A 24403-nucleotide genomic window follows, 5' to 3' on the forward strand; every position below is an offset into this window, starting at 1 on the left:
GGGCGCCTCGGGCGGGAGCGGCGGCGCCCCCTGGTGGCAGCCCCGCGATGGGGGGGAACGCGTGTGGGAGCAGGCGGCGGCGGGGCGGGGGGCGGGCGTCCCCGCCGCATCGTGTCACCCCCCTGGGTGAGGCCAGGGCGGTCGGTGTAGGTGCAGCCGCGCTGCCTGGGGCGGGTCCGGGCGGGAGGAGCGGCGGCCGCTGCCGCCCCCGCTATCTGACCCGACCTTCCCCCCTTCTCCTCCGTCGCCCGGTTCTCCTGCCCCCAGCGGCCCGGGAGGAACTGAACCATCACTGCACAGGAAGTAGCGGCTGCGGGGAGCAGCGGCGGCGACAGCTGAGGCTGCCGCACTCAATGAGCGAGGCTCCCGCCGCCGCCCGCCCCGCTCGCCCCTTCCCCGCCTCCCGAGGGCAGCGGCGCCGAGCCAGCCCGCCGCCGCCGCCGCCGGGGGGGGCAACGCGGACAGCAGCAGGCGGAGGCGGGCAAGGCCGGCTGCCCCGGGGCTGAAGGCTGAGGCGGGCAGAGGCGACTCCGGCTCTTTTCGAGGAGGAGGAGACGGCGGCGGCGGCGGCGGGGACTGCAGGTTGGTGCCGCTCCACCGGCGAGGCGCCGGTGCTGGGCTGCGGGGGGAAGGTAGGCGGTGGCTCCTGCCCGCGCGGTGCCGGCCCCTCTGCGCCCCCCGCCTGGGCGCTCCCGCACGCTGCCGGCGGCTTCACCAGGCGCCCCTCTCGGAAGGCCCCGATACGCCGCCCCCCGCTGCGGCGGCCACCGGAGAAGCCGGGCTGGGCCCGGTTCGGATCGGATCGGCGACCACGGTGCCGGTGCCACCGGCAGGCGCAGCCTTTTGTGCGCCGGCGGGCGGGGGGTACCCGCGGCGGGGGAGGAGAGGTGAGGGAGGTATGGGGGGGATGGCGGATGTACGGCGCGGGGAAGGGCACAGTGGTCCCGCCGGCGCTGCTGGGCCCGGGGTGAAATCCACACTTCTCTCCCCCCCTCACCCTCCTGAGCTGGGGTGGACGCACCGCCGAGGGCTGCGGAGCGAAGGAGGCGCAAGCTGGCGGCTTGCTGCTGTGAGGGTGGCATCTGGGCTCTCCACAGAGCGTGAGGGGAGGAAGAATGGGAGAAAAGTGGCGAGTGCGGCTCAAAACAAAAAGCAGAATTGACGGGAATCCCGGTTCCGAAGAGCCGGGGCTGTACCTGGGTGCGCGGCTTACGAGTGCAAAATGGAGAAGAGCAAAACCTATTGATCCGAAAGAGGCAACCAAATAAGATGCTGTCGTGCCTGTATACTGCTCAGATGATGCTGATGTATTTAATAAGCTGCCAACCTGATGTGTAGGCTTCTAAATCAATGAGCACATTGATTATCCCCTTATAGCTTTTAATATGCTGTATTCTAAGGGAACTTTTCTGTTGAGACTTGTGTTACCTATTTGATGCCTCACTTGCCTTCCCCTTCGATATTTTCCCCTCATTTAATCTTTCCCACTTTCAATCTCCCCTCTTTGATTAGAGAGACCAGGTTTGGACAGAGAAAAGAATGTGGCAGAGTTTGCAGTAATCTTGCTTCTCCTTTCTCAAAGTAATAATCATCTCATTAGCTCATAATGGTATCAACCTCATTAATTTCAAGTCCAAAATAAGCTTCATGGCCTTTCCCCCACTCCCCCTGTAAGGGAAATAGGCTGCAGTCCAAGACTGCATGTTTGCCATCAGTGAGTTGCTGATTCGTACAAGCATGTTGGGGACTGAAGTGGTAAACTCTCCACTTGTCTTAGCAGTGTTTCATTTATGGTGACACTCTCCACTTCAGGCTTTTTATTTGAACTACAGGTCGTTTGGGTGAAGTTCAACATAATCAGATAGGTATGTGCAATTTATTTTTTCCAAGTTTGATTTTACAAGCTATAAACCCCATACAGTTTCCAGTCATTTTCTTTCAACACTGCAGCTGCATATGAGATGATGAAGTTAAACAGAATTGTTGTAACCTGCAGTGAACTTCCTTTGCTGTGGTGAGCACTGAGCTTTTACAGAGCTCCTTGTGCCGTGAGCAATTCTGGCCCTTGGATTTTAAACGTGTTCTAGTCCTTCCTGTAACTATTACAGGAGTCTTGGCCTTGGGCTCCCTTCTGTATACTCTTGCCTTCTTCCTCTTCACACCTATTGTTACAGAACCTTTGTGATTAAAATTATGTGCATTACATTTAGCACCTTTTTTTTTTCCCCAGCCTTTTTTTAAGGGCAATCTTATATACTCTAAGTAAGTCTCATTATCTCTTTCACTCTTAATTCCCACCTTCACCTTTCTACCTCTATGCTCACATTTAATTGGAGAAAGCAGGATAGAGAACAGTTGGTCTCCAAATATAGCTTGAATTCACAAGTTTTTCAAGGAAAAACACCTGACCGGATTGTCTCTGCCAAGCATGATTAAAATGGCAGGATCACTTACCAAAACTTTGTGCTGCAGTTTAACAATACATTGCAGATAGCTCAGCTGAGGGTGCATGAGTTGTACCTGACAAGAGCTGAAATCAGAATAGGCTCTAATTGAGGCAGTGTTGGACAGAAATAAGGATGCTATTTCCTCTTCTCAGTGTGATTTCTTTTATCTCTGGAGGGATGCATTAACAAAACAGGACAAAATTTCCCTTATAATTACAGGAAACTCCACTAGCACAAAGTGCATGTTCTTTTCCCAGCCAAAGCTTTCTGCTCTGCATTAATCTTCTTACAAAATGAAACTATTGCATAGTCCCGTGCTGGGGTTTTTTGGGTTTTGTTTGTTTTTTTTTTCCCCTTTTTTTTCTTTCTGCCCCTGCAGAAAGATGCATTGTTTTCAAATCCTAAATGGTGTTTTGTTTTCTTACAAAAATATTATGGAATAAATGGATTTGAGGCTTACATTTTGTGGGGAACCAGTATGAATGAAGTATTGCTGTTAACTGTGATGAGTTCACCTATACTAAATGTATGATAGCCATAAATTATGATAGGCTGCTTCTACACTTCATGCAAATAATTAAAAAAACCCAAAACCTGAAGAAGGGTTGCATTAAAGCTTGCTCCCTTGGTTTATAAGAATGTAATTCTTTACTGGAACAGCCAAGACACTGAGAAAGATATGTAACTATCATCTTTAATCTAAAAATGTCCTGTTCTTTCAATGGTTTGGGTTTGGTTTTTTTTCATTGTTAATATTGAGTGTTGGTGCAGGCCTGTTAGTCTGTTTATAGTCAGTGCCTGAACAAAGAGCAGGTGACTAGGCAACTGGTACTTTGAGTGTTAGAAAATAAAGACTAAAAAAAAGACAGCAAAGGGAACCCCAGATTCGTTTTATCTCGGGCTGTTCCACTGCCTTTTGGTGCTGAGCCCCTAGGCATAAAGATTCTCTTGTCTACATTGGTGTTTCAGGATAATACTGGGGAACTTTTGCTTGTGGGTAGTTCTTAATAAGTAATTGATACCCTCTTGTTTAAGTAAAACTAAAAGGAAGGGAAGGAAGAGGCAGTAGAAGGCATTATCCATGTTTCTTGTTTACCTGTGATATTACCCAATAAAAATGAGTAAAAGAAATGCAAACCTCTAGGCCTCTGCCATGTGCTTGGTGAAGGTACTCTTAAAAGTGGTATGTGAAAATTATCAGACAACTTGATATCTGATTTGTGATCCTGTCAGGATTCTAGGAGTGAGTCAGCACTTAAGTTGGGGGTTGATTATTGTTAGCACACCTATAGATAAAATCAGGATAGTCTAGGAAGCGTGTAATTTGTTGGTGCATGAAACCAGTAATCTCTGCTTCCTCTTTTGGTTTATTAATTGCAGAAGTCCATTTCAAATATATGAAAAGCAAACCCTTGCTTTCATATGTGTCTTTGTCTCTAAAATCAGTGGATACTAGTGATTTACCTGTAAAATTGCCTTTTGCCTGTGAGTCTGGACACATTGAGGAGTATGCAAGACATGACAGTGATAAGAAGTTATCCACTGACAGCTGTTACACGTAAGTTGTAGCAAAAATAGAGAAACACTTTTCTGTTTTGAGGAGACCAACCTGCTAATGCTGCCTTTGGATCCAGTTGTTCTCAGCACCACCTCCTTCTGCTGTCTAACCTTGCATGGCAGCTATGCAGTTCAGTAGATGGCACATTCATCTGGGAAGGCAGGAAGCTTGTGTCCTTGTCCAAATGAGTGGTCAGTGTTGTAAAAAGAAACATAGAGCCACAGGCACTCTCTTTCTCTCACTAAACCCATGCAAGCCCCAAACAGTTTTAGAAGGACTGTGGTGACTGGCTGTGCCAGGGTGCCCTGGGTGCATCACCAAGGAAATTCTGAGTGGAGGTTGATAACTTCTGGGGAAAAGGCAAGGAAAGCTGTAGCAAAAAGACTACATGAGGATGCTGCCTATTAGGCTGCATCAAAGGACCCAGTCAGTTTCACCTCCCTGTTTTATGCCTGTTTTGTGGGAGGATCAGTACAGTCTTTGCACCTTGAAACTTCCCCTGAAGTTGTTGATCTCTGCGTGACATAAACGTGGAGAATACTGGGGCTGATATGACTGATGGTATTGCTAACTCAGCCCAGCTGCTTATGTGGTGGTTTTGGTTTTTGGTTTTGTTTTCTTTTCCCCTCTTCTGTGCTATTCTCAGTCATGCAACTTCCTTCATGTGTTTTGTAGGTAGAGCAGGCATGTAATTTTGGGCTGCCACTTGTCCTGGGAATCAGGGAGCTTGCGACCTAGAGTCTGTGAGGCTTGCTACTGAAATGCTGTGGTTTTTTTGTGCACCCATAGGTGCCAGTTCCTTGGTAGAGAGCTAAGATGAAATAAAGAAGAGAATAAATGTTGTGTCACATCTTGGATGGGGAATGAAAGCTGGTGTACTGACTAGTCCTAATACTGTTGTCTTGCAGCAGTATCAATAATGGGATGTTTGCTTTCCAAACAAAAGATGGGGTCTGTGTCCCAAAGAGTTTAAAGATCATTTGAAGCTTTTTTGTAGTGGAAATGGGAGTTGTCTCAGCCAGATCAGTCTGCCACCCTGGGTAAAACCTTGTTGCCAAATTGTGATTACTGCTGTAGCTTAAGACTGTTCAGGAAAAAAAAATGCTTATGCATGAAGTAGGTTTTGAGCTCCTTAAGTTTTATGAGAATGAAAGGATATCACATAGTGAAATAGTAGAACTCTTCCTTACAGAAGAGGTGGGTCTGAGTGTATGACAGAACATCTAGAATTCAACATCACTTGTGAATTCCTGCTTTTTCCTGGAAAAAAGACTATTTAAAACCTTTACAATGTTTCTGCATCAAAGTTAAGAGCTCTTAAATGGTCCCATTAACCAGTGTGGCCTTGGCCTCTGCTGTGTGGAGCACCTCTTCTCCATGCAGACAGACTTTCTCATTTGCTGTAAAGGAAATGAGATTTCTGTGACATTTTAAGTTGCCTTGTTTCCCCCCTGTTGTTCTTGTGCATTAGCATTACTTAGGTAATTATAGTGTGTTTGTTAGGAGCCCTGACAGCCTAAACTGAGTTCTTTGTCAAAATTGCAATGTTTCCCATAATTAAGAAAGACTAGAAACAGCACCTGAATCTATTAATTAAAAAGGCAAAGTTGGTATCTATTTAGGATATATTAACAAGCAAACCCAAAATACATTTCTCACTAAAGTGTTGCCCAGAGTAAATGAGCTTCTGCGAGTCTTTTTTGTGGAGAAAAATAATACATTGATGCTACAACTGTCACATATGCAGTCGTGCAAAATTCATGAGAGATCTTTCCAAATTCTATGGTACTGAGAACAATAGCCACTATTTCTTCTTCAAAGCTCTTCAGAGATGTTAAATAATCCTTGTGACAACCCTATGAAGTGAGTATTGTAGTAGTTTTTTATGGATGGCAAAACAATTAATGGGCATTGTCTCCAGCTGTAGCGTGAATGTGGGATTTTCCAAATGCCCACAGCTTGGCCTGCTGCTAAAACTTGTGGTTGTGTGACCAAGGGGTGGGTGAGCATGGCTTTCTGGCTCTTGTTTTAGTTATACCAATGAAAACCTTTTGTAGAAAACATTTTATGGACAGCATGCGGGTGTGTGCCTCAGGGTGGACCCTGTGCATCCTCCCTCATAAAGGGTGAATTTAGCTTGCTCTGGGTTATTCTCCCTATATTTCTGGCACCACTTCTTGGAGGAGAGATGTGCAGAGCTGTTGGCTGGGCTGTTGCCTGTGAAGTTTGCCTGTATGTGAAAGCTGGGTTGCTCTGGCTGACATCAGAGAACAAGTTTGCTGATTTTGGGGATGAGGTCCTGGTTGGACTCTTCCTGCTGGACTCTTGCCAGTCTGGGCTTGCTCAGTTGCCTTGAGGATGACCTCCTAGCACCTTCTGATCCAAAAAGGCTGAATACCCAGCTCTTTCCTCCACTGCATGAACTGTGGAGTTATCTGGGAGCTGAAGGAGGTCAGGATAACTGGGACATAAGTTCCTGTTCAGGTCAGACCAGCATTGCAGCTTTCCTGTGCATCCTTGCTGAGATCTGTGTAGCTCTTCTCCACCAGCGCTCCTTGCTGCCCTTCCAGGAGTTATTATAAATGCCATAGCAGATGGCTTGGGAAGGCAGTCTCTGTAATTACTGTTGCAAGATTTGCCTAAGCTTGACTCTGTACAAAGAACGCTTTTTTTTTTTTTCTTTTTTTTTTTCTTCCTGGAGATTCAAAGTTGTCGGTACTTCAAATGCAGATTTGGTCTTTTCAGGGGAACACGATGGTGGGAATGTGTGCGTTATGTGCTGATTCAAAACCAGCCTGTCTTTCCTCTTGATATAATTCATATGACAGTTTAGTGTTACCAGTTTTCAGTCTTCTGCAGGGTCAGCTTTCAGGTTCCTTGAACTGATGATAGGATGCTAAGGACCCTAATTTTGGTAATGGCTGACACACCATTAAATAAGAGAGCTACAATCTGTTTATGAGGTACATTTTAAAGGTAGATTTTAAAACCCATTAGCCTGACTGGTAGCCTTCCCTCAGGTTCCAGTGCCAATGCTGTTGCTTTTCCCAGCTGAGTAGACAAGAGCAGCTCTACAGCTGACCCATGCATCTTTAATGCCTGATGCAAAGATTCATCTCTGAGTTGCAGATGTGATTGATTGATCCAAGGATGTGCTGCACAGTGTGTGCTTTTCTGTGCACCCCCTCACTCTAAATGCTGCCCTGCCCATCTTGGGATCCCTACCCAGCTTGTCTGAGCTGAGCTGCTTCTTTCACGTCCATCTGGTGCCTGTGGCCTTTGAGTTATTAGCTGTGTAGCTATTCTCTCCTGTAAGTCTGAGTTGTGAGAGGGCTGAAACCAAAGGAAAAGAAAAGTTGCCATTTCTTGAGTGCAGCGAAAATGCTGTGTCCCAAACCACCTAACCCTGCTGAGCAGTGTTGTTTTTCTTTCTGGTCATCTCACAGAGAGTGAGACCTCTGGTTCCTCAGACAGCTTTTTGGGGTTGCTTGCTGAACAGAGTGTTGGAACTCTTCCTAGCCAGCATGAGGCTGTCATCTCTGTTTCAAAGATTTTAAAAATTCATTTTGCCTGTGAGCTAAAGGCTATACCTGTACAGTAAATTTGGCTAGAACTATAAGCATCAGTGGGAATTTGCACCAGATTCCAGATTCCTTATTGACTTTTCACCATCCATTTCCAACAAAATATCCTCATCACTGAAATTGTGGGATCAAGGTGGTTCTTGGTATTTTGTGATTTTTAAAATCTTGTGTTTTGCTTTCTTGGCCAAATAAATCATAGAATCATATCATAGAATCATAAAGTGCCAGGTTGGAAGAAACCTCAGGGATCATGTAGTCCAATCTTTCTAGATAAAAATATAGTTTAAATGGGCTGTCCAGCACCCTGCTTGCTTTCCTAGTCATCCTGTGGCCAGCTTTCCTTCAAGAGGCAGCGTGCCATGACTTTTAGCAGTCTCTGCTCACAGCTAACTCTCCCGAAACCTGTAAATGTTTTTCATGTTGAATTTGTGTGTGGTATCACTTTTTTTTTCCTTTGATTTTCTTTAAAAGCATCAGAGGTGGAAGGGCAGTACTTTGTGCCCACCTGCACTAACTCTTCCAATACCATTTCAAAAGCCATCTCGTATGAATTACTAGGAAGGATTATCAATGGATAATTTGGGCTTCTTGGGCCTAAGAAAGGCAGAGGAAGAGTTTTTGTATGAGGGAAAGTGGCAGCAGCTTTACCTGTGTTCACTGATTTTAATACAACTTTGTCTAGATGGCTTTTTTAAATTGAATATTTGATCAGGTTGAAATCAGGCATTTTATTGTCGCTTTAATTTGTGCTGATACATGGTTTAGCAAAATTATTTGTTTAATGCCCTTTTTGAAAGTATGGTGTCCTCATCCTCCTGACCCTCCTCCAAGAAAAAGTGGATTTAATTTACTTGGAGATAATGTACAGCTGCTCTCTGACAAGGAGGTGTGTGGGAGGGGTCAGCTTTTGAAGTGATGGGTTAAAAAGCTTTACAAATGGTCTGAAGTATACTGTGACATTTGTAAGCTCCCTTTCTGAATATCATTATTCAGTTCTAAATATGTGCTTTGGTTTTAAGGGGTGACCTAAAATAACTAACTTACAGTTTTTTGGGTGTTTTGGTTGGTTGGTTGGTTTTTGGGTTTTATTTTTTTTTCTCCCTGCTCTTTCAGGAGGCCTGTCCTCTTGATCAGCATTAACTTTCTTGAGATCTGGGTTCCTAAAGAGGGAACAGAGCCAGATTCTTGTGTGTTCCAGTTCCTGCCTGATCCAATGTGGGGAGTGGTGGGATAGCAGAGGCCTTCTGTCTCCAAGCATTTTGTGACAGGGCAGGTGAAACTCACCCCTTATCTCCCATCTAGCTGCCTCCTCCTCTGGGCAATAAGAATATCAACACTTAAAGAAGGTTGGCAGTGTCTTTTCTAGTGACATTGCATTTTAGTCTGGAAGGGTGGAGTCTGTTTGCTGCTACTCTTAATCCCTCTAAGATCAACTACAACACCCTTGGTTTTGGTGATGTCATTGCCTGTGCTCATTTGTGCTTTTGTACTCTTGCTGGAGTCTTGTCATTAATGCTGTTCATTAACACAGCTAGGTTGGCAAAACATCTCAGGGAAAAGAAAGCCCCAGGATTGCCTTGTGTTCCTACCAAATACCTGGTTTGAGAGTAATCAAAAATGTTGTGCTCCCATTTAGCAGTTTTCAGACTTGAACGTGTGTCAGTTCTACATGGTTGTAAAACAACTCCAAACCCTCCCCTTCTCTCTGACCTCAAAGGAAAAAAAGCAAGCACATGAGGTATGAATTCATATGTGTGTGATGTGTCCTCCTGTGAAACAATTCTTCTCCACATGAGCTGGACTGTGAAATACAACTGAAGGCATCACCTTTGAAGAAACCCCTTTTGCCAAGGACAAAGCTATAAGAAAAACTGAGAGAAAAAATTCACAGGCATGTCTAGAAAACATTAGTACCAGGAAGGTTTACAGAAGGAATTTTATTCTATGTAATGAACACCTGAAAGCCTGTTGAAGAGAAGAGGGAGGACCTGCTCTCCTTGCCTGCTGATAAGAGGACAAGAAGTTACAGATTTAAAATGCAGAAGGGGGAGAGAGATTTAAGGTGCTGGAATACTTTGGAAAAAGCTTTCTGTTGCCAAATGGGAGTTGTGAAATGTCTGTTGCTGGAAAGAGCTCAGAAAGAAAAGATCCTGGCAGATGCCAGTGAGAAGGGTTGGGGTCTGGTGTTCCTGCATTGAGGACCAGAGGCCTGGATCCCTGGTGGGGAAATGCATGCTTATGAGATGTGGGCAAAGAGCAGGGAGGAGCCAAAGAATGAAAATTCTGGCTGTCCCTGCTTATCCCCTATGTTGCCATGCAAAATAATGGGTGGGAAGTAGTTCAGGGGCAAGAAATTAGGTGTTTGTGATGAAGAAGGTGAGTTAACTAGTGGAGGAGCTTAGCTGCTGAAGGAGTGAGACAGCTGGGCTAGGTCATCTCTTGAAATCCCAATCAGCTATGCACATTTTAGGGTTTTTTTGGGGGGAGGAGACTCATGCAGCTACTCCACTCTAGGAGCCTCGTGTGCTGTGAATTCCAGCACAGGGCAATGCTGATCAATCTGTGCGTCAGACTGAGTGACCCTGGGAAGGGTATTGGTATTTTAGCTTTTCTGACAAGGGATCCTTTTAATTAGTAGCTGCTTCATGTATTCCACTTTAAAAATGTGAAAACAATTTGTTTGCAGTTCACATTTGTACCATGCAGAGATGAAGCAAATCCTTGAGGAAGTTGACCTTTCAGATCAGCTTGAACCCCAGCTACCAGAAAGACTGTGATGCTTGTTTTCTTTCATTTGCTATTTTCAGCCATTTGGCTCTTATTAAGTTTCTGTGGCACAAAAGCAATTCCTGATGGCCAGCCAAAGTATCTTTGAGTTGCTCTGGACAGAAGCAGTAACTACCAGCAAAGTGTGGAGGACACTACACAAAAGCTGAAAGGCTGGGTAAACCTCATCCAGAAGCTAGCTGGTATGTGCCTGCAGAATGTCAATGCAAGAGCAGGTTCTCTCAACAGCAGAGTACTGCTTGCCTTTTTGGTATTACAGCCATTGCATGGAGCTGGTGGGTGCTGAAATAGTTTTGCAGAATGATAAGCAATGAATAAAAATGAGTCAAGTTCCTGGCTCCCTGTACTGGCGAATGCTTCACTGGAAAGCATTAGAGATGAAGTACCAGAAAATTTATGGACTGTGATGGTCTGTCACTCTTTATGAACAGAAAAGAATATGATCTAGCTTCCTGAAATGTTTTCTTTCATATGTGGTACAGCTGAAATTGTTTGGCAGGACATTTGTGTGTGTTGTTAAAACACAGGTGATCTAGGATGCTCCACCCAAGGAGGCTGTTGTTCTTTGAGTTTTGAGTGCCTAACCTTGGCAGTGCTGCGATGTCATCGACTTTGTCTGAAAAACTCATCAAAAGTATGTGTATCTTTAATATAAAAAAGACACAACTTGCCTCCTCATGACTGTGAGGAGCTTGAGTCTTCTTACTGCTGACTATGGATTGTATGCCTGGGTAGGAGAGACAGGAGTAAGATAAATTGAGCCTGTATTGAATAACTCAGTAGCTGTTGGAGGAATTTGTAATGCTCTGATTTTTAAAATGCCATATGCTTTTAGGAGAGGGGAGCCCTGCTGTGTTTGTGCCTTAGTTCCAGAACAACGTTAAAGTGGGATTCTCTGTATTGGAAGCATTTTTGGATGTTGCTTTTTGATAAATGGACCCCGTATCTTGGAAGACTCTGTCTTTTGCAGATAACGTAAGGTTTGGCGTTCACATATCTCATCTAATTTGGTGGAATTGCACCTGCAAGAGAGGGTATAATCAGTAGAAAGCCAGTACCTGCACCTCACAATATGCATTTGCTCTGGCTAGTCAGCCAGTCCTCATTAGCTCTGTGCTTCTAAAGCTGTGAATAACTGCTAAACACAACCTATATCAGTGCAGTCGATTTTTAATCTAGCTGCAGGAATTTCTGTCTGACAGCAGCTGTGTTTCACAGGTTCTAGCAGTACTAAACATATACAACTTGGTTTTGAATTGGGGATTTTTTCTCAGTGAGTTTTTTTTGTTTAAAATTTAGCTTGCAGATCTTCTGCAGAAGAGGGTGGTTCTTCTCAGACAGGTGAATTTGACCACCTCCAAGTTATATTGATCTCTTGGTGTAATTTTCTCTTGTCCACCTCCTCTTCTTCCTCATTTTATCTCGCTTATTGTGGGTTTTGTTAGGGCTTTTTTTTAAGCATCTGATTCAGTTGCCAAATTACAGTAATGAGCAGGTAAGTTCAGCGCTGCGTTGCGTGACAGATGATGTAATTGTGCTAGCAAGGCATAATCTTTGTGTATTTCATTGTACTCCCAGTGTAATTAGATCAGATTTTCTTCATTGTTCCTCTAACCATTTTTCTTCTATACTAAACATACGTGGAGAAGGGAGAAGAAAGAGGAGGAGCATGAAGCAGTGAAAAGGGCCTTTAACTATTCCTGGGTCACCTTGGATTTACATTTATGTAAGCATATCTGCCTCAGGTGGGGACTATGGTTCTTCTCCATCAAGTCCATCATGTATAAAGACAGGAGATCAGAATGTAACACTAAGCTGAAATCCCATGTTTGGGTAGATGCTGTCATTATTTCAGCTATGAATTAAAGTAGTGGGTATTTGAAGAGAGTCATGGCTGAAATAGAGGAGGGTGTGGGGGAGATGATGAAAGAAGGGCTGTGAAGGTTCATCAGTTCAGGCTGTTGCTTGCTAGAACTCCCCATTGCCTGCCTTGCTCAGGATTGCTATGGTACCTCTCTCATGGCCACTTTGTTCTTTGTCAGACTTCTTTACTTCCTTCCTCCACCATGAACTCATGGGGCTATTTCTGTTGCTTCTTCTTCTGTGTACCCTCTGAGAAACTTCCTGCTGATTTATTAAAGATGAAGAAGCTTGGATTGTTCTATGGAGGGTTCTCACAGGCATTTAAGAGCTGCTGCTCATTTCTTGGGAGTCTTAATTTCCTGCTTCAGGTCTGAATGCAGTCCTAATTTATGTAGATATCCTATCTTAAGACTTCTTCAGATGTTGAGTTAGCACAGACAGCTTTTTGGTTCTTATAATGGAGGTGATAGTTTCTGCATGTGGAGGAAGCCTTGTAAGTTCACTGAAGACTCTGGTTATATTGGTTAGTTCTGGTCTGAAGCTTTCTCAGTTGTTTGGCAAGAGGTCATTTTGGGAAGGAGCCTGTAACTGGGTCAAAAATCAGACTTAATCCAAGGCTGATTTATTTTGTATGGGTTTGTTTGGTGGCTGGTTATTTCTTACAAAAGAAGTTGGAAGAACTGAAGTGTTCAAACTAATTTTAAGAGTGTTTTTTCCTGTTTGTGATGTGTGGCTTTCCTGACATGGTTTTATTTCATATTCTTGAGCACTAATTTCTGTCTTGTATTTTGTTTGGTTTGTATTTGTACTTTTGACTGTCTAGCAGAAATGCTTTGAAAGTAATAAAACCCAAAGGGGGACATTTCTTTTTGCTTTAGTGTTGTGTGGATTTTTTTCCTATACACCAGTTATGACTATGTTTTGTTTTGACCTCTTTAATTCTTAGTATGAATTTGAAATACAAGTCCTGCCAGTGAGCAGAATAAACAATTAAACAATCGGGTAAGATAGGGTGGAGTACTTGGGAGTCTAAAGCCACCCTTATGTCACCTTTGCTTGTATGACAGTGGTTCCTATCAGTAATCATGTTCTTGGAAAATGGGGTAGCAGCTCTGTGCAAGTAGAAAACTCTTCCTGAAAGCGTGTGTATCAGGAAGTTAATATCTATAGTTAATGTCTCTGGTACAAAAAACCCCATTTTTTTTAGGTCATAATATATGCTTTTCCATATTGGAGCCTGATTTTGCTCCTCTTTTTATTATAAAGAGAAAGTGCCATGATCTTTCACAAAGCAATAGTGGGAAAAAGCGTTGTAAATCCTGATACATTTTGAAAGCCTAATCCCTTCATGCTGCTATCTCTTCTATTTGCCTTCTGCTCAGTGTTAAGTGTGCACTCTTCCTCTTACCATCGCTGTTCTCAAAAGTTTCTTCAGTTATTTGTTAAACCCATACCACGCAGAGTATTCCAGATATTTACTCTGAGAATGCAGCTTGCTTTCTTGCACACTGAAATCATGTGTCTGTTCACCAAATGAAGTGGCTGGAAAAAGGTAGGATGGAGGGATGGGGTTGATTGTAAATCCAGTTGTAATCTTCTCTGAGTTAATGAAATGTTGTAGTCACTGGTGGGGTGACTCCGATATCTGAGCATCTCATGTCACTTTAGGCTCTCTAAGGTGTTTCTCCTGGCCTGGAGCCACCACTGTCAATGGGTATACATTTCCCAATGCTCTGGTTTCACATCTGCCAGTCCCACTTGGATGCTATGGATGTATCGTGGAAACAGACAGCATTTAGAAACCTAGATCTCTTCCATAAGTGTTGGTAAGAATTTCAAACAACTTTTAAAATTCTGCCTGTTAACCTACAAACCTCCAGAACTGATAGACTTTTCCTCAGAATCCAGTTGTCTTTTCACTACCCTGCTTCTGTCTACATGTTTGAAGCCAAAACTTTTTGCCACTGAGCAAATGCACATATGTGGTCAGCATGTGAATTCAATTTGTGATTATTTCTTTCTCACAAAGATGTAATTTCATTGCTGTCAGATTCTTTAAAATCACTCTGAAAAGAAGATCTTGGACTAATGTGTAACAAATGAATATTCCACATTGCAAAAGTGCAGATGTGTCAGCATATAAATAGTGTGCCTTTAAAGACACATACTTATGGGTCTGTAAGTGCTGTAAATGTGCCATATTTTTGGCAGGATCAAGAACCTTATCATACATTAAGTAGTATTTAAGCAGCTGTACAAAGCAGTGTCTGTTTGCTTTCTTCCCTGTTCCTGGCTACAGTGTCATGCCCATTTTCATGAAATAACAGACTTCTGCTATGATGCAGACAGAATGAGTAAGATAGTAAATGGATTGGTGTGGTAAATCTTATTTTCCCTAGTTTCCTACTGTCCCTTAGCACAGTCTTTCCAAGCTAATAAATACACTGGAACACTGTGTGATAGCTTTGTAATAAATCTGATGTTCTAAAGAAACAAGAAAACATCTCCAGAGGTTTCCAGCTTTGGAAAAATATTTGTTATGTGAAGAGCAAAGTCATTCTCTAGCAAAAAGTACTTGCATCTCTATGCTTTCCAGTCTTCTGTTATTCATCAAAACACTGCAATATACGTGTAAGTTCTCATTTTTGCAGTTTTCCCATGTGTCCTGAATGAAGCTGCTTTATTATCGTTATAATAGCTCATAAAGAGTATTTTAGACTGTGATAAAAGGACCATAGTTGCAAAACCACCTTAGTATAGAAAATATGACAGCCTTCTTGAGATGTGGAAAGAATCATTAATGTGGATATGAAGATAAAGTCCACTCTCTAAAACCAGACGCATCAATAGTGCAAATTTGGGTAAGGTTCTTGTAGTGTCTGGATATTCATCCTGGTAGCGGAATGAAGTTACGTGGCCATTAAGCACTCAATTTCTATTAAAACTCCCCATGTTTAAGTGATTGTAAATGGTCTACAGATTCAGTTGTTTAATATTTTCATTAAGCTTCTGCTGTTTAAAATACCTTTCCAGGAGTGAGGGTCTACAGCTCAGTAACTTGTGTCCATCTCTGTAGTCACCAGTACTTCAAATTATGGTTAATCCAGATTATTCTACTGCTGAAAAGCAAGCATTCTTTACTTTAAGGTGCATCAAATACTGGTTGCTGTTTTCAGAAGGTCTTAACTATGTTCCTATTTTTGCCTATTTGTCTAAAAATCAGCCAGTACTTTATGTGTGTGAGTCAAAGTATATTCTATCCACTGGTATGTACATTAAAAAGCAAAAAGTCTTACTTACAACAGCATGTTACAGCATTGTAATGAAATGGGTAAATAATGCTGTAATTTGTGCTTTCTAAATATTTTAAATTTTGTTGTGTGTTTGGGTTTTTTTTGAGGACTGTAATCAAATACTGATTTGTTACATAAACTGCTGGCTGTGGGACTGAGTATGTTTCCAGGGGGTGTGGTTGTAGTTTGGGTAGGAGGCAGCAGCACTAGGTTGAAAAGCCAAGTGTGGCATCTGTTGAAATGCACTTCACAGGATCATAGAAAGTCAGGGGTTGAAAGGGACCTTGAAAGATCATTGAATCCAACCCCCCTGCCAGAGCAGGGTCACCTCCGACAGGTCACACAGGAACACATCCAGGTGGGTTTGGATGTCTCCAGGGAAGGAGACTCCACAACTTCCCTGGGCAGCCTTTCCTGTGCTCTGTCACCCTCACAGTGAAAACTTTTTTCTTCATGTTTATATGGAACCTCCTATACTCAAGTTTATATCCCTCTTGTCTTATCATTGGGCATAATTGAGAAGAGCCTGGCACCATCCTTCTGTCTCTCTCCCTTTACATATTTATAAACATTAATGAGGTCACCCTTCATTCTCCTCCAAGCTGAACAGACCCAGCTCCCTCAGCCTTTCCTCATAAGGGAGATGTTTCTCAATCACCTTGGCCACTGCACTGGACTCTTTCAAGCAGTTCCCTGTCCTTGAACTGAGGGGCCCAGAACTGGACACAATATTCCAGATGTCGCCTCACCAGGCCAGAGTAGATGGGGAGGAGAACCTCTACCTACTAACCACCCCCTTCTAACGCACCCCAGGGTGCCACTGGCTTTCTTGGCCACAAGGGCACATTGCTGGCTCATGGGCTTATGGTCATTCTTCCATCCACCAGTACCCCCAGATCCCTTTCCTCTTCACTGCTCTCCAACAGCTCAGTCCCCAACCTATAGTGGTACTTGTGGTGTTCCTACTCAGATGCAAGATTCCACACTTTCCCTTGTTGTAATTATTGAATTTTTCCCTGCCCAACTCTCCAGTCTGTCCACATCCCTCTGAACACATCCTTCTGGGATGTTGGCCACTCCTTCCAGCTTTGTGTCATCAGCAGACTTGCTGAGAAGACACTGTCCCATCATCGAGGTCATTGATAAAGATGTTGAACAGGACTGGACCCAGCCCTGATTCTTGGAGGACAGCTCATGAGAAGTCCTAACTGTTCCTTCTGACCATAAAAACCACGGAAAGTGAAATCTGCTCTTACTCACTTGTTTGGGTCAGTAGAACTTACTGAAGTCTATAACAGTCTGTGTGCCAGTATTGGCCTTGGTGATCTACAAGACTCTTGCATGTTTGCTTTACCTCCCCGCTGTAGAGCTGTTTATGTGACTTTTCCAAATGGTATTTGTAATGTAATCAACATGGGGTTGCAGTTTCATCTTGGATTAAAGGACGTCAGATATTGGATTCAGATGTGAGTGGTGGTGTGCACATCAGGAGCTGTGCACACTTGCTGTCCTCTCTGCATCAGCAATTTTAGCAGTGCCTTTCTAATCTTTTGGCATCCTAGGGGTGCGTGCAGCTGGACACATCTGGTAGCAGCAGGTTGTGCAAACAGGCAAGCACCTGACCATCCCTCTCTTCTGCCAGTGATGCGGTGGGGTGGGTAGCTTCACCTGCAAAAGAGCTCTGGATTAAGAAGACCACACGAACATGGAGCTGGGCATCCCTTCTGTCCAGAGAACCTGAGCAGTGCAAGGTTAAGCCTTGTGAACTGTGTGAGGTGTAGGTCAAGTCAGGATGGTTGCTCCTCTGGCTCCCTATGCCTGAAGGCACGGGCCCCGTCTGGAGGGCTTGTGGTTCCTCTGCCCTAGAGCTGCAGTCCCTGGGATGGGTCAGCCAGCAGCACTTCTCATGGACCTCTCTGCAGCCCCAAACCTGCCTGCTTAGCAGCTGCAGCCCTTTGGTGCTGTGGATTACCTGTTATCTGGGTAGAGTGGTGCACCCTTAACTTCTCAGTTTGCTAAAAGCGGGTTAGAATTTGGTATTTTAAGGTGGTGATGGTACCAGGGGGCAAGGTGAAACTGAGAACCTGTGAAAACAACAACAACAAAGCTGCAGTGCCCCACGATGTCTCCTCTGAAGTGTGTATGAGGTCTCAATCCATTTACTGCTGAATGCACTATACTATACTTGATATACTCTGTCAATGTGGATTTTTTTTTTTCCATGTGCCAGTAAATATTTTAATCTTTAATTATTCATATTGTTTTGTTTTTCAAGAGTACAAAACCCATAATAGCAATCCTTATTTTAAATCCCACATCTGCTTAGGAAAAGTTGTCTTTATGTATGAATTTCTGTTTCCCATGAGGATAATAAGGAGACAGCTTTTCCCTCTTATGATATGTGCAGATAAGTGAACGTGATGCATGTAGGAGGGCATCTCAGGATTTTTTAAAGTATTCATTTCGATTCTTAGTAGGGTAACAGGTGGCTTTACTGTTCCATTTTAGCCTCTTATGGCATGTGGGAAATGACAATGAGAGGAAACCTAACCCTGTGCTTAGGCTGACAAAGAGGTGTGAAAACAGGCTTCTGACATGTAGATGCCAGGGACTCTTTCATGGAGCTTGAAGGCCTACAGTCTTACTGCAGGACCCAGATCTGTCAAGTTGGGGAAAAAAAAAAAAAGGCAAGTCTGCAAGTCTGGTTTCTCAGGATTTGACTGTTCATTTCTCTCTCTTTCCTCTGCTCTTCTTTGTGTTCAGAAATGTTATACAGAGAAAGAAAAAAAAAACGAAAAAATGGCTTATTTGGACAAAATTTCTTCAAGTCAAATGTTGCATGTTCTTTTTTTATTTATTTATTTTAAAACTTTAAAAATCATGCTGTGAAAAGCATCTAAAAAGCAGCAGGTAGATTAAAAAGGAATACTCCTTCCACAAGTAATGGAGCTTCCCAGGTGCAGAGCAACTGGAAGCAGGGGGAGGTGTGAACAGAGGAGTAAATCTCTTTGACTGTGCAATTTAACACTGAAAAGCCTTTCTGCATGGGGCATTAGTAAACTGCCAGCTGTTGTCGGTGTTGGGAAATAATTACTCCCCTTTCCTTGAGTCATTCGAGTATATCTGTATATTAGTAATGTTTCTTTTTTCTCCTCCTGATCCCTCCAGAGTGAACCTTACTTGGGAGCACTTCATGCAGTGTGGGGATCACTGAGAGATGATCCAGAGTAGTATTACATGAGCTGTAATGAGATTTTTTTTAAATCTCCCAGTGGAAGAAGATGCATGGATTAAAGAAATCTGTTGAAAGCAAAAGGGGATGTACACACCTCACCCCCCCCATTTTTACTTTCCTAAATCCTTCTAGGAGACTTCTTTTCCTTCAGAGTTTTTGCCTAGGACTTTCTATGTGAATGTACGATGCTACCTGTATTTTCTCCATTTTTTTCCCCCTGATGATAGCATTCAGTTGCAGGAAGTATAAGCTTTTATGCAGCATTTTCCCCTTCAGAAGTCTCTGTGTATGTGTTGCTGGATGTGTTTTTTACAGCAAAGCTAAGAGTAAACTGGGACCTGATGAGGGAATTGATCCCCCTGTCTACCTCCCTCTAGCAAGTTACAACCCACACCTAGCAGAGGTGGGAGAAGCATACTGTGCTGCCCTAAATAAACTTTCTTGCTGCCTTCAGAGAGGCTGATTACTCTCATTGATAGAGCTGTAAGCGAGACAAACCAGCCTGCTTTAAAACCTCCGTGGCTAATAAATTAATTGGTCAGTACATTTTGATTTGTCCTGTAGTTTACCACCTCAGTTCCCCTTAACTAAAAAGATCTGAACTTACCCAGTTCTGTGGCAAAACCTTTTAATTTGGTTATTGTTATTTGATCCTGTAGTTGTTGCTTGAAGAAACCAGCAGAGAGAGCTCAGCTGGGTAGCCCCTTGCTTCCTCTGCTTTTTGTGTATCGATACCTGGTGGCTTGGTGTCTCCTTTCCTTTTGCATAGATCACGCCTGCACACATCTGATCCCCACCAGACCTGGTGTCCAGACAAAGTTTCATTGCTGTACCTTGTTAAAGAGCTTGAAACAATAAAGTAGATAAGCAACAGCTGTATTGATGAAGGATGGAATACAGTGGCTTTAAAAGAGCATCTGCTTTCACATGTCACTTGGACCAGGGGTCACTGAGTATAAGGATTTGGCACTTGGAAGACTGTGTGAGTGTGCCTGGGGGAATATTTCAGGTTTGTTTTGGTTTGGGTTTTTTTTGACTTTTGTCACGTGGCATCATGTACTGTCTGGAGAGCACAAGGCTGGTTGTATTACAGCATGGCAAGGTGGACCTGGGTTCTCCTATACTGGCCACTTTGTGCTTGAAAAACTTGCGCTTGAAATACTCAGTGATCTGAAGAAAGAAACAAGGTTGTCTTTTCCTTCAAGGCCCCTTTCTTGCCCCCCTGCAGAATGTCTCCTGCACAGAATTGATTTCTCTTGCTCTATTTCTTTCCCTCATGTATATTCAACTTCAAGAAAAAAAAAAAAAAAAAGTACAGCCTCTTGTATTTGTTCTTTTTAGACTGCTTTTATTCATCCCACTTCATTATCATGCTTCCTTTATTTCCCTCTATATCTGTTTCTGTACATTCTCTTGCTTTCTTTTCGTGCCTCTTTTTCACTCTCCAGCCCCTTTACGGGGGCTTCTTGGGTTTTGGTCCACAGGCCAAAGGTAGAGGCTATATGAAGTAGTTTTAGTCCCAGCAGATGAGGTTTAATTTGCTGTAAAACTTGTTTCCCTGCAGGGACTTAGACTGTGATCAAGTTTGTGGGGTTTTTGTTTGTTTGTTTGTTTTGTTTTTTAAACTTCTTTAAACAGCTGACCTTGTTGATTCTTCTGCCAAAGGCTTCTTTTCTGCTGTTTCAGATTGTTTGTGAAGCTTACCTGTGCACACTTTTCAGTCTGTCTATCTCTGAGCTACTGAGGCAGAACTGGACATGGAGGAGGTCATAGCAAAACCTCTCTCAATGGTTTTTCAATGCTCTTAGGAATCTGGAGAGGTACCGGTTGACTGAAAGTTGGCAAGTGTTGTCTTAATCTTCAAGTAGGGCAGCAGGGATGACCCTGATAACTACAGGCCTGTTAGTTTGATTTCAGTGCCTGGTAAGGTTATGGAGAAGATTATTCTGGGAGCTATTGAAAAATACCTTAAAACCAACACAGTTGATGGTCCCAGCCAACATGGGTTCATCAGGGGAAGGTCCTGCTTAACTAACTTGATTTCTCTCTGTGACAAGGTAACCCACCTAGCTGACCAAGGAAAGCCAGTTGATGTAATGTTTCTGGATTTCAGAAAGGCCTTTGATACTGTCTCTCTCAGTATCCTTCTAAATAAAATGTCCAGCATCCAGCTGTACAAGCACATAATGTGATGGGTGACTAGTTGGATGATGGGTTGAGCTCAAAGGGTCATGGTAAATGGGGTCACGTCAGGCTGGCAGCCGGACACTAGCGGGGGTGCACAGGATCCATTCCACAGGGATCCATTTAGGGCCAGCTCTTTTTAATATATTCATAAATGACTTAGTTGCAGGACTTGAAGTATTACTAACTAAATTTGCAGTTGACACCGAATTAGGGAGAGTGGTCACTCCTAAGGGCAGAGAGGCCCTGCAGAGGGATCTTAGACAGATTAGAGTGTTGGGCAGTTGCCCATCATATGATGTTTAATAAGGAGAAGTGCTGGATCTTGCACCAGGGACATGGTAACCCTGGATATTCATACACCCTGGGGAGCCAGAGGGTGGAGGGCAGCCCTGAGGAAAGGGATCTGTGGGTTCTGGTTGACAGCAAGGTGACCATGAGGCAGCAGTGTGCCCTGGCAGCCGGGAGGGCCAACCAAGTCCTGGGGTGCATCAAGCACAGCACTGCCAGACGGTCGAGGGAGGGGATGATCCCACTTGACTCTGCATCTTGAGTACTGTGTGCAGTTTTGGACAGCACAGTACAGAAAGGACGCAGAGGTACTTGAGAGTGTCCAGAGGAGGGCTACGAGGTTGGTGAAAGGTTTAGAGGGAAAGCCATATGAGGAGTGTCTACAGGCACTTGGTCTGTTCAGCCTGGAGAAGAGACTGAGGGGAGATCTCAGCTCACTGTTTCCTCACTAGGGAAGGATGAGGAAGCTAAATGAGCTTCTCTCTGGTGACCAAGGATAGGACCTGAGGGAATGATGGGAAGATGTGATGGGAAAAGTTTAGGTTAGATATAAGGAATAGGTTTTTTACCCAGAGGGTGGTTGAGCGGTGGAACAGGTTCCCCAGGAAAGTGGTCACAGCACCAAACCTGCCTGAGTTCAGAAAGTGTTTGGATGATGCTCTCAGACACATGGTGTGATTTTTGGGGTGTCCTACACAGGGAGAGGAGTTGGACTTGATGATCCTGATGGGTCCCTTCCAACTTGGCAGATTCTGTGATTGTCATGATGCGGTCCCATCTCCTGTTTGTATTAACACCTCTCTACTGCAAAGTTCTGTTTGTTTCTTTGGTTTCTTGCTGTGAACCTTGACCACTCCCCTTGCATCTTCTGCATCTTTGGCAATCATTTCTTCTTCTGCCTCTCTTGTGTAATTTTTATTACTTGCTTTGTTTTCCCTTACTCATGGATTTTCCCAGCTTCAGATGATGCACCTGTTTGCCTCTTCAGCATTTCCCCAGGACCGAATTTTTACATCTTTTGGGTGGAGGTACTGATGGGTTTGAAAGCCATTGAGCAAATAGTGGAAGACTTTTAATATGGTTCTGCTCTTCAGGATGACTTTGGAGGAAGTAATGATCCCAAATCATGGGCCTGCCAGGCTAGGAAATTAAATACGTGCATAATGTCCTTCCTTTGTGTTCACTGGCTCAGTGTTTGGAAGTAGAAAAGTGAAGTTTTTGCTTTTCTATGTGTCTGTCAAAACAAAGCTATTGTGGAGAAAGTAGTTCTTTCAGTCACTTGTGAAAAAAACAGTGAAAAAAACGCCAACTTGATTGGTATGCAAGACTTAGTGTTATTAAAATCTTGATAGGTAGGCAAGAGTATAATAGTTACATTTGTCCTTCAACACTAAGGCTGCATTTGCATTAAGTGTTATGATTTGCAGGGCTTGAAATAAGTCTTGGAAGCTGTTGATTTCTCATTTCACAAAGGTAGCACTGGAAGGTATTTGAAGAGAGCAAATATTTTGGGGTTTTTTTCCATCCTTCAGTTTGACAATTTGACTAAGAATGTGCTGGGGAAAGCTGTCGCTTGCCTTGAAAAGGTCATTCACATATTCAAAGCCAGGAACAGAAAACTCTTTCAGAGCAGGTGTCCAGAGGTGCACTAGGAGGTACCTGCTTGTCTCATGTTATACCTGTTATCACTGAAATCTGGTGAACGAGTCTCCAGTTGCCAGCAGGAGAAAGAAGTTACAATGAACAATAAATAAGAGGCCCACGGGGAGCACCTGGGGCATCGTATTTCACACAGACTGAAAGCTCTTTTCTGCTGTGGGGCAAAAGAACAAATAAGTAAAACTTTAGTGTGCCACTGATGGGACACATGTGAAGCATTAGGGAAAATTAAAAGGTCGGGTTACTTGCGGTTCTTGCTGAAGTTAGATCTTTATCTCTATACCCACAGAATCGAGAGCAGATTTTATTTACTTTTCAAAGAAAGAAGATTGGTCAGTCCGGCACAGGAACACAAACCCACTTTTGTTTGTAAAGGATCTAAAATTGCTCGTTAGAATATATTGTGTTGTGTGGAAATCTTTTGGAGCATATCTACACTTGCAATTTTAATTTTTCATTATATGATTCTTTGCCTTTGTACAGCAGTCCTGGGGGTGGGTTGTTATTGTCACCAGAAGTGTTGCAGGTGGAGAAACTGCAGTAGACCCAGAGGCAAACTAATGCTCGGTTGTACAGTTTTGTTCCATAATATTTCTCCATCTCATTAGGCCAGTGTGGAAATAAATGTCATAAAAGCTGAAGCTAGCTTGTACTTTTACTATGAGTCTAATTTAACTGGTCTGTCACTTAGCTGTAGAGGGCCAGGATAGTGATGATCAAATCTTTGTAACAAAAAAACCTCCAAACAGCTATTTTGATTTATTTATCAGATTTCCTCTTATAGGCAAGAGTACATGGCAACTTTATCTTGTGTTATGAGTAAAGAATTCAGTTGTGTAGGGTTCTTTAAGTAGTGATGGCAGGTTTTTGTACAAAGTACCGATGACATATCATAGATATGATCTTGTCCCACATAAATAGTCCTGTACAGGCATGTATTTGCATAAAATTATTCGCAAAAGTGAAATTATCCAATATGTGTCCACCCAATGGCCTTGGCCTACCTCACTCTGAATCAAGACACTTGCACAGCAGCTTGGTTTTGTGAGATTGGCAAGATGTGGGCTTACTGCTGCTTACCTGCTGTTTGGTTTGTCTGTGCTCTGGGATTCACTTTCTAGTGTGTCCATAAGAAGTATCTCTAGGCACACCAGATTTATGCAAGTGCAAGCTCAAATACTGGTTCCTGAAATTCTTCTGTCTTTGCATTTTTGGGGTTGCTGTCAGACAGCAAGGTGGAGCAAGGGCATTAGTGCAGCAGGGACTCCAGAAATATATTGGGGTCACTGGTAAAGCTATTAGCCTTGAGCCTTCCCTTTGCCAACAAGGCTTCTTGGCGTGTCATTAGAGAATGAGCCTTTATCTTTTTGTGATTTGGTGGGGCAAGCATTCATGGCAAGACTTGAGGTTGTGAGGGGAGCAAGAAAGGTGGAAGCCTCATTTAGGAGAAGTGCAGAAACCTCTGCAGTCCCCTTAAAAGTTTGGAAGACTGTTTCTGCAAA

At 43.5% G+C, this 24403-nt stretch overlaps 1 protein-coding gene across 2 annotated transcripts in view; it reads left to right on the forward strand.

Moving 5' to 3' along the window:
- Positions 1–419: 419 nt before the first annotated feature.
- AGPAT3 (1-acylglycerol-3-phosphate O-acyltransferase 3) overlaps positions 420–24403 on the forward strand; it is a 90765-nt gene continuing 66781 nt past the window's right edge. For both annotated transcript variants that reach the window (XM_030469630.1, XM_030469631.1), the window contains exon 1: positions 420–582. The gene's annotated coding sequence lies outside the window, so the exon portion shown is untranslated. The remainder of the gene's footprint in view (positions 583–24403) is intronic.

The sequence above is a fragment of the Calypte anna genome, chromosome 1, assembly GCF_003957555.1.
Source record: "Calypte anna isolate BGI_N300 chromosome 1, bCalAnn1_v1.p, whole genome shotgun sequence".
NCBI classification, from domain to species: Eukaryota; Metazoa; Chordata; class Aves; order Apodiformes; family Trochilidae; genus Calypte; species Calypte anna.